The sequence below is a fragment of the Miscanthus floridulus genome, chromosome 14, assembly GCF_019320115.1.
Source record: "Miscanthus floridulus cultivar M001 chromosome 14, ASM1932011v1, whole genome shotgun sequence".
Classification (NCBI taxonomy): domain Eukaryota; kingdom Viridiplantae; phylum Streptophyta; class Magnoliopsida; order Poales; family Poaceae; genus Miscanthus; species Miscanthus floridulus.
Window position 1 is genome coordinate 44274451 of NC_089593.1, and position 11470 is coordinate 44285920.

The following is an 11470-nucleotide window of genomic DNA, read 5'->3' on the forward strand; positions in this document are numbered from 1 at the left end:
GACAGAAGCTTATCCTTGGGAAACCTTTGAATTGTTTCTAATTGGTGAAGTGGTTTCCCCTCCAACACCAATCTTTGGGTGCCTATCTCAAGATTTATGCCAACTAGATTTGCAATATTTATGATAAACATATGCATCTACAACTACCCTTTCAAAGTCTTTATGAATAGGGAGTATGAGGGGATTGAAGATCTTGTGTGTGGCAATGTTAGAGAGACCAAATGATTTAGGAGATTTCTTATGCGAGCATGGATTCAATGAGGTGTTAATGAAATGGCTTCCATGCTCGATGATGTAATCTTCCTTTTAAACTTGAAGGGTGATTCTTCATGAATGTCCATAGGCGAAAAGATTGTCTCCATCATTCCATGCCTATGATATTTATTGGACATTTTATTGTCCAAGATTTTCCATGGATTGGTGACTCTCGGGTTGATCTTATCTATGGTCTCCTCTAAACTTGGATGAGTCATGTTTATTAAGAAGGTTGACTTAAGCTCACCATTTGGATCTGAATTAAGTTTGGATTCTACCCATAAGGTTTTGTCCTTGTCCATCCATTCTTTAGCAATGGCATATGAGTTCTTAATATATTCCAGCCATTATCTTTGCTCTTCTTGATCATCCTTGTGGTCTTCATGACTCCTATGCTTTAGTTGTCTTAATGGATTTCTAGGATCATCATGAGACTTAGGAGAAAGATCATAAGGGGACTCATTGTGATCAAGGATGGGTTTAAAGATGGGTTCAGATGAGACATCTAATGTGGGCATAGAAGGGGAGAAGATAGGATTGGCTAACTGACTTAGCTCTCCTTCTATAGCATCACTTGACATGTCACCCTTGAGTTTTTCCCAATGTCCTACATGGGAATAAGGATGCTCCTAAGAGATCTCTTCTTGAGAGGATTTGAATTATATTCGCTCAAAGGTCTCTTATGTAGCAATAAGCTTTTCTCAAAATCAGCATAAAAAGATCATCCTTAAAAGGGATTTCCAAAGGTTGAATTTCTTCTTCCTTTGGAGGATTTTGGGGTGTTGATGGTTTGGGATTGATAGCTAAATCTTGGAATTGGAGTGGTTGTGAGTTGACTATCAAAACTTCCTCTTCTTGATCGGGAGATGATTCCTTCTCTTCCTCGGGGAGTTCATTATGAATGCTAGTGTAGGGAGTTTTTTCACTAATATTATCAATCATAGACCTTGCTTCACCAGCAGACAGATGAAGGAAAGCTCCTCTAGAGGCTACATCAAGGGATTCCATGGAACCCTTGCTAATACCTATGTAAAATGTTGAAGAAGCGCCGAGTCTTGAATGGCAAGGTCAGGGCTAGTGATGATGAGGTCATTAAAGCGATCCCATGATTTGATAAGAGATTCTTCTAGTAGTCTAAAATTTAGAACCTCTTTCCGAAGGCTAACCACCTTAGAGATGGGAAAGAAATGTAAACAAAATTTAGAGCATAACGTTTCCCAATCTCCTTGCATACTTCCTATAGTTTGACTGTACCATTGTTTAGCTCTTCCTATCAAAGAGAACAGAAACAACTTCTGTCTTAAGGTCTCGTCAGACATGCCAGCGATACACAAGCATGCATAGGTTTGTGCAAACTCCCATAGGTGTGAGTATGGGTTTTCATTGCCTTCTCCTGAGAAGGATTTATCCCGAATCAATTATATAAAACACTGGGTGCAACTCATAGCCAGGTGTTTGGATGGGCTTTGAAGATTCTAGTGGCTTTAAGTGTGTGCTCATAGGTGCAGCGTATAGGTGGATAGGTGTCAAATTCATGATAAAAGAAAAAAAGAATAAAATAAAGTAAAAGATATAATGTACAAGGTTAAGCTAGGTTCAAAGTCAACTTAGTAACCATTTCCTCGGCAATGGCGCCAAAGCTTGTTGGTATATTTAACTGCACATAGATAAATCCGTAAGCACACATATACCGCTGTAGCTTTCACCCAAAAGTATTCCAAGTATCGTATCCACAGGGAAACATGTGAGAGTAACTTCAGTCTAACTTAACCCAAAGTAGCAACAAGACTTAAGATAATAGGAGTATAGAGGAGATCACAAAGGTCTTCTAGTTCTAACTTCGGTAAGCTATGTCTTCTATTGTTTAACTGGGGATATTACTAAGGGAAACACAAGCAGAGTTTGTTTCCTGTAGCAACTAAATCCTGCTAGGCCTACAAATGGGAGGTATACTACAAAGGATTCAACTGAGGCTATAAGAGTCACCCTCATGAGCTACCACCGATCTGAAATATAGGGTACATCCACAAGTAACCTAGTCTAAGCACCACACTTTCACCTACAATTACTACTTTAACCTAGAGCATCTTATAGATTAAAGCACTCAAAGATTTATGAACCTAATGAACAATATAAACATGATGCTTACTTGAATTAGAAGTTGATTACCAGAGAATCCTCAGAAGCAAGCTCAAGTAGAACTTGATTCTACCAGGGTACAACTCTTCCCTCTCACTCTATCTCACTATTATTTACAAGACTAGATCCTATGGAGGACTAATCTTCTCTTGGTAGCTAGCTCTGATCTGAACGAGGAGAATATGAATTAGGGTTTTAGGATGGCTCCATGGAGGGGGGTAGGGGCTGCTGTATATAGGCCGAGGTGGAGTTGGGGTCAAGGAATCGAGGTGGAGTAGGGGGCATGGAATCATCATGTCATCGATCCACGTCAACTCCCTCGATCACCATTGGATAAACCGACCTAAAACCGCCTTAAAATCAACTGTGTAGATCTCAGGAACAAGTATGAGGCAGCAGAGGGTGAGCAGGCTCTATGGTAGGCTGGCCAGCCTTTGGGCCAGGCCGGCCAGTCCCACTTTCATGGTTGTTTGGCTCAAGCTTCAGGTGTGGTGTCTTCTATAACCTTTTAGAGTTGTCTTTTGCAGTTTTCGCGGGTTGAATCACTTGTTGTCATCGGTTTGCTTGTTTGGACTATATGATAGTGGTCTCAGGAACTGATTTTTGGATAAATCCTCCTACAGTCATGAAATCACCAAACCTCGTGGAATTCATTAGTTTAAACCCCTATACCTATGTTTGGTGATGGAATTAAATATAAATGCAGGTTATGTTGACAGTTTATAATTGGTGTTAGTGACCATCAATAGTGAAGTAAGTCAAGTTGTACTCTCATTGCTTTTAGTAATCATTTATCCAAGTGTAGCATCCTACACACGCGAGGATGAGTTCCCTTCGCATGCTCAACTTCTACCGTTGCTAAAGAACTAAGCAATAAGCAATTAAGCATTCCCATTCCCATTAATTAGATGAGAGGCTTCTAATGGGTTAATGAGTGACTCTAAGTGTTGAGTAAATAAGTTTACTAACCAAACTATATGTAATGCATAACTCATAATGAAACACAATGAGTATCCAAAATATGGTTTATAGTAGTGTGGTGCTTGCGTGGTTTGGTCGCTCAAACAACTTCAAAGTTATAGATGATAACTCCCACACATTCCTTACGCTACTTGGGTCCTAAAGGAGAACAAGGATCGAGGTTGAAGGTACCAAGGAGGGCTTAGGAACAAGACTCAGGCTTAGGACTCAGGATAGAGGCTTCTACATATGGCTCTACTGTTGCCATTCTTGAAACTATGCTTATCCTAGTATTGTTGACCCCTTGGGTAAGTTCACTAGACAACTTCATCCTTACTATTAACTTGACAAACACTACGACCTACGTGGCGGACACTCCATCGGGTTAGGGTTTTGAGGTGACTTGGCTCTGGTTGGACTATGCTTGGGTTGATGGATACTCCGTCGGATGTGACGGACACTCTGGTAGGAACTAGGAGATCTTGGGTTGCTAGGTTACTGTTGTAAGGAAAATGGACCCGTGGCCCATTTACTTTGAATTTTAGTGTTTGATGATCAACAACACCAAATTGGACAAATGTGTTTGCGAGTGTTAGTTTTGTAGTCCAATAGGTTGCAAACGTGACTTGGATGAAGGTGACGTGATGATCTGATGATCAACACCTCAAGCAAGACCCTAGAAGCACAATAGAAGACCCAAGAAACCAAGCAAAGTCCAAGCACAAAGATAGGAACCAAGCCGGACGCAAGATCATGAAGAAACGAGCTCGACAAAGGTGACCGAATGCGGCCCTTATGAGGACTAGACACATTCGATCAGCTGCTCGGCAACAGCAGGCGTCAACAGTAGCGATCGGATGCTGAGGCAAGGCAGTGACTGGATGCACGGACTTCACTATTCATCATCATGACAACAACTCAGTGAGGACCAGACACATCAGCTATGGATGATCGGACACGCTAGGTAGTGGCATCTGATTGAGTCTATAGAGGTTTTGAAGCTGGTGAAATATCGACCGGACGTGTTAGATGGTAAGCGACCGGACTTGCCAGAGAGTCTGATCAATAGTGAGTGCCAACGGTCAGCTTCACTGGTCGAGACGACTAGATGCATCCAATCAGGACGACCTGCGTGTCCGATCAATGGCAGAAAGCTGGGTGTCGTCCCCAACGGCTACTTTCTCCATGGGACTTATAAATAGACCCCCAACCGGCCAATGGAGCGGCGGAGAGCTGAGGAAACATACCAAGGGTGTTAATACACCATTTTAGTGATCTCCACTTGCATAGTGCTTAGTGATTCATTAGGTGATTAGCATAGGTGCTTTTGCGAAGTGCTTAGGTTGATTAGACCACCGATTATGCGTTTGTTCTAGGTTTAGGCCTAGTGTTTAGTGAGGTTTGCACACCTCTTATCACTTGGTGCTTGCGCACACCATTGTTGTACATCGGAGGGGCTTGTAGTCATGCCAATTGCGTTTGTGGTGTGGCCGCCACCATGTACCAAAGGGAACAAGGCCCGCAGCGGTTCGGCCAGAAACTTGATAGTGAAGACAGCGGGGAGCGGTCTGGGAGAGGCTTGCTAGAAGGCACACTAGAGACCCACTTGCATGTGGGGAAGGTCCTAGGGCTATCCAAGGAGTTACCCGATCGGGAGCTAGGCCCTTGCGAGGGATTCTGTGTGAGGGGCTCCAACGAGGACTATGGGGAAGCTTGAGCGCTTCTCGATACCTTGTTATAAATACTAGAGTCATCGATGGGAGTTTGCATCTCTACCTCATCTTTACCTTCCACATTTACAATGTTACCTAGGTTGTGTGCTTTACTAGCTTAGTTGATAGGGTTGGAACCTAGGTTGCAAGACTCTTTTGCGGTAGAGATAGCAACACATTAGCAAAACCGTAGTTGCACATTTAGATATATTACTTTCTTGCATAGGTTTTGCTAGGGTGGAATTAGAGGGCATAGTTTAGAGTGGATTTTTAAGTTGCCTAATTCACCCCCACTCTTAGCTGTCATGGTCCCTTACAAGTGGTATCAAAGCTGGTTGGCTCAATTTGGACCTTTGGCTTCACCGCCGTTGACTCGATGCTATTTAAAGTGGTTGGGATGAATACCTCTAGGCCTCTGCACTTTGATGGCACTAACTTCCCCTACTATAAAGCTAGAATGGCTTGTCACCTTGAGGTGGTAGATTTGGGTGTTTGGAGAGTCACTCATGACGGGATGAATCCCATTAAGAATCCCGATAAACCCACAAAGAGTGAAGAAAAAGAAATTCATTTCAATGCTAGAGCTAAAATTGCTTGTTTGAATCTTTTAGCATGGATGTGTTTAACCAAGTATTCACTTTAAATATGGCACATGGTAGTTGGTTAAAATTACAAGAGCTCCATGATGGCACAAGTAATGTCCATGAGCAAAAACATTGCCTAGCTCAACAAAGTTATGATTCTTTTGAAATGAATGATGATGAGCTTGTTCATGACATGTATTATCGTTTGAATCTAATTATCAACGAGCTCAATTCTATAGGATTAATAAAGCTAGGTGATGCGGACATCGTGAGGAAGATCATCTCTGTGCTACCACAAAAGAAATATGCAAGCATCATCACCATCCTTCACAACATGGAGGACTTGAGCACCATGACCTCGACCATAGTCATTGGCAAGATAGTGGCATTTGAGATGTCACTTAAGATGGGTCATGAAGAAGCCTCTTCATCAAGTAAAGGCAAAGCACTCGCTTGTAGTGAGCATAAGAAGATGAAGAGCAAGCAAGTTCAGACAAGCTCAAGCTCAAGCTCTTCAAGTGAAGAAGATGAAGAAGATGAGGATGAGGATGATGATGATGAAGAATCAAGTGATGATGATCAATCTTCCTCCTCCACCTCTGATCTTGATGAAGAATCAATCAAACTTATCAATAAGGTGGAGAAGTTGATCCAAAGGCTCAATGTCAAGGGTGTGCCCATCCAAATTCAAGATTTCATTTTCACCAATCAAAGAAATGAGCAAAGGAAGAAAGGATGCTATGGATGCAGCGAGTTGGGGCACTTTATGGAAGTTTGTCCAAACAAGCCCACACCCAAGACAAAGAAAAAGGCATGCAAAGACAAATCCCTCACATCAATAAGGTCATGGGATGATTCTTCAAGTGAAGAAGAAAACCACCACAAGAGGCGCGGGCACAAGCACTCGTCATCAAGCACTTCATGAGTGTGCCTTATGGCACAAGGTAACAAAAAGTCTATCCCTAGTGATAGTGACAATAATAGTGATAGTGATGATGAGTTACCTTCTTATGAACAACTTGTGCAAGAAAATCTTAAATATGCTAAAAGTTGCACTAGTCAACAAACGAAGCTAAAAATGTTGCAAGAAAAGATAGATAGTTCACAAGAAGCATATAAAACCTTGCTTGAACAATATGAGACATTTGCTAATCTCAATAGTGAACTATCTACTAAAATTGAGCAGCTTGAGGCTAGTGCAACAACAAATGCATGCACAATCAATGATGAGCAACTTGTAAAGAAAAATAAAAAATTAAAAGAAAAGTTAGCTAGCTCACAAGATGCCTATAAAAGTGTAACAGAACCGACCAAATCATCAGAACGTAAGTGCAAAAACAATCACTGAAGTGATCAAATTTCTGTACTTAAGCTCCCATAATCCCGGTAGTCCGGAAATCACGAAGGATTTCAACCAACTCTCGACATACAAACTAAGACCGTAGTGATTCAACACAATACATCATTTGTTACAACATTTCACAAGTAGCATTCGGATTACATCCATCAGAGTTCAAATAAAATATTACAAACCAAGTTTAAGTTCGCGGAAGCAACATAGTTTAGTACATAACTTCATAGTTTCAAATACATTGCTAGATCTTAGTCATGTCCCACAAAAGCATCACAGGTACAAGAACTAGGAGAGACTGCGCCCAACAGTCTAGTCTTCATCCCCAGCTGGGAGAAGGCAATACTTGCAGCAACCAAAGTAGAACTGGTCATCTGCAACAGGTGGGAGATAAACCCTGAGTACGAGAACGTACTCAGCTAGACTTACCCGTCAAAACCAGGAATAAAAGACACCAAGGGTCATGCAAGGCTTATGAGGTGGGCTAGCTTGACACAATTGCATAAAAGAGCTTATTAATATAGTAACCAATTTAAACTTAGCATCAAGCTTATCATCATTTACCTGTCCACTAGATTAGCACCTGTACTAGAGCACTCACTTATTAGGAGCAAACAATATTAACCATAGCAGGTATAATAAGGTTGTCATCATCATATCATCATTTCTGAACCATTAGGTTATTTAGTGTATCTACTTTGGAGATAAGCCCGTCAAGTTCTCACTAACCGGGGGAGACGGCGACTCGAATCGAATTACAACTCAGCTGAGGGGGTATTCCTAACTCTCACCCTGGCATACTTTGTAAGGGTAGCCGTGGGTCACATTTGGGACAACTCAGGAACCAAATTCGCAGGTTCGATCAGCGCCAGCACTCTTAGGGATTACCCTTCTGCCAAGACAATCAGGACTTTTAAATCACCTACCCTTGGACTCACGCCTATGGCTCCCTTCCGAGGCACACTTTATACTTATCGACTCCTGGCCTGAGGTGAGCTACTCGGCTTTGTGGTCGGTCTTCGGACATGACCAACTAAGAGAGAGGCATGCGTTCAATATGAACAGGAAAGGCTCCAAGATTCAGTCCTTAAGCGACACAGACAGAGTCACTGCAAATCGGCAAGCCTCTGTCCGGTCTTCATTTCAAATTAAGACTGGTTCTTTTCCACGATAGCAAATATAGCCAACCGTGCCATATGTATCTTCCTATATCTCACAGGTGACAGGAAATCACCCGACTTCTACCGTGTTTAAGCAGGGCTAAGCACTACACGAACCTGAGCTACATAGGATTCAGGGTATCAATATCTGGACAAGGATTGGATAACCAATGCAGCAAGTGTTTGCATCCAACACCTAAACTTAATTCAACAATATATATATGTAACAATAATACTTTAACTCCATTTCGGAAATTAGGAGGCTTAATATGCTCCGGGGCTTGCCTTTCACAAAGTTGCACGGACGGTGATCCGGGCACTCAATGGCGACCACGTCTGGCACTTCTCCTGAAGGCTACACCTCCTGAACCTTCGGTGTTGGCTGCTGCTCCCCGCTCGGCTCCTCAAATTCCAGCAGGGTCACTCCTTCCGGTACACCTATTGCATGCCGATGCACAAGATAAATATCATGGATGCATAAGGAATGACATGATGCTCATGATGAATGAATCATAGTAAGTGTTTAATGAAAACATCAATGGACACTCATTTACCGATTAAGAATAGCTCTATTCAAATCACTTTAAAACGTGTATCTAACTTAACTTGAAGAATGAGATCAACTTACCTAACTTGCATAACCTAAGATAAAGATGCTCATCTTCAGTTAAAGGCCTAACACCTAGGAACATTACCACAAACTTAGAAATAGTAAAGGCATACTTAAAACAATAGTTAAAGTTTCATATGCACACGGGTAGTTCCTTAATTCAATCATAACCAGAGTTCTATAAATTCAAATGACTTGCAAGAGGCTATTCTGGAAAGCTTATGAAATTCTCTACAAATCATTTGTAAACATCAAAGCATGATTCTTACGTTAACCAAATCGAATTCCAGTAAACCTAGAATCTGTCCAGAAATGATAGGGTTACTAAATTAAATATTTAGTGATGATGCAAAAGCATAATTGGACCAAACCAAGTTTACCAACTTGTTGTGCATACCAGAGGAACATCAAAAAGTATAGTGCCAACCTCTAAATAAATTATTTAATGTCCTTTTCTAATTTATTCAGTTAATTAGGTGATTAAAGCAATATATAGTAAAACTGTTCAGAAAAATCTACAAAAATTACAGTAGCTATCTCATGCTTCACATAGACTACCATAAAAATTTCAAAGCAATTGGGCAAGCAGAACTTGCTATATCCAAAATAACAGATGGCATGTCTATTTCTAGCGTAATTAGGAAACCCTATTGAAAAGTGTCAAGCAACAGATTTCTTATTTTTCCTAGTATCACTCTAGCATAAGAATAGCACTCACCAATTTTTACCTTCACTGGATCTATAGAAAAATTATGAAAATTCACACAAGATCCATCCATGCAAACAAGAGAATTTTATAACTCCTACATACAGTGTCCAAAATGTATGAAAATTTAACTACAAGCTATTCATGATATGAGCAGTACACCATAAAAATTTCATGCCATTTGGAGCTACATAGAAAAAGATATAATTACCCCTATTTCCTTCATGATTTAAAAGAGATAATTAGCAACTCCATTTTTCATAACAGAACATGGCATAAATTATATTTTTAATAAAAACTAGACATTATCATGAACTCAACAAAATTGGAACCACATTATTTGAATCTACCAACTAGGAGATACATATTTTTGAATCTATACACAAATCTGTGAAAAAAGAATAAACAAAGAAATGTTGAACCCTAACTCTACTGCTGGGCCAGCCCGAATAGACCCAGCGGCCCACGACGCATGCGCAAGCGTAGCTCAGCCATGACGCGGCCCAGGCTGGCTCCCACCTCCGCTTCAGCGACTAACACACGGGACCCGTGAGACAGTGAGACAGGCAGGGGAGGAAGAAGAGATGGCGGCGCAACTCGTCGCTGGTGACATCTCTGGTGAGTCCATCGGTGCTACGGTGTTCGCCTCACCCATGCGCATCTAACAGTGCCATCAATTGAAGCTATTGCTGTGGCTAAAGGCAATGGCGACGGCCATGGCGGCGCACGGCCACGGCTTGGCCGGCTCCGGCGAGGCTACGACGTCACGGCCCTAGTGGGTGACCCTACGAGCTTCAGCGTCACTCACAGTAGCTAGCGCAAGGGAGAGAAGGGATGGGAAGGTCGTGGTGATAGTTGGCCGCGTGGAGCGCCAACTCCGGCGAGGTCCCGCCATGGCGGTGGTGGAAGAAATGGCGATTACGCCCTTACCAAGCTTCAAATGATCCGATTGAAAGGTGGAGGTGGTAGAGGGGATCACGGCGAAGCTAGGGGCAAGATGGCCAACGTGTTTTTGCAGTGGTGAGCATGCAAGGCAATGGCGACGCTCGGTCGAAAATGGAGGAGATGCGGCGGCTTCGGTGCTGCGCGCGGTGGAAGCGAAAGAGAGGCAAATGGAGTAGGCGAGTGCGTCAGGCAGGCGCTGGCTTTCATCTGGAGCTCGGACGTGCGACGTGGAGACTTTGGCCGAGCATGCGCGCCACGCGGCGATCAGCTCCTAAGCCGGTCGGCCACGGCGAGCTCTGTCCGTTTTCTGAAATTTTCGATTCAGTGTTCAATGACGACGACTGACAGCGCGAATTCGACGATCCGTAACTCCCAAACGGTGGTGATCTGGTTCATGGTATAGTTAACAAAATTGAAGACCTAAGTGAGTACTACAACTTCTTCAATTGGAGCTCGAGTTGGTTCGGCCTAGTTAGGGAGATACAAGCCTCCAAACATTGGTACCCGAAACTGTAAATCAACTCTAGGACTTAGAAAATTTCTAAGTGTGAATTCAGCATGGAAATATGACTTGTAGGCCTTGTTTGAACATGTTCTAGCCATTTTCATGAGTTGATCATAAAACAACTTTTGTTCCTTGATAAATTGGCTACAACTTTGGTAAAGGGTGCACAGCCATGCAAAGTCTCTAAGTTGGTCTTTTGAATCAGTCAAACAGTGGCACTCTGTAGGTCATTCTAAGTCAAACCTCCACTTAAGGGCAATTTAGTCATTTTGATCTACATGAACAATGTCCCATCAATTACCCTAAGTGTAGTTAAGGTGTATTAGAACAAAATCAACCACTTTACACAAGTGCTATACCAATTTCAAATGATCACATGTGATGAAGCAACAAAACAAGCAATTCACTCAAATGTTGCAATTCCATGTTTCACATGTTTCATTACTTTTGTTGCAATTTTAACTTGCCACATTCCTACCATGTTGCCATGTTTCAAGGTATGAGAAACTCATGTTGCATTCACATGTTGCACTACTACCATTC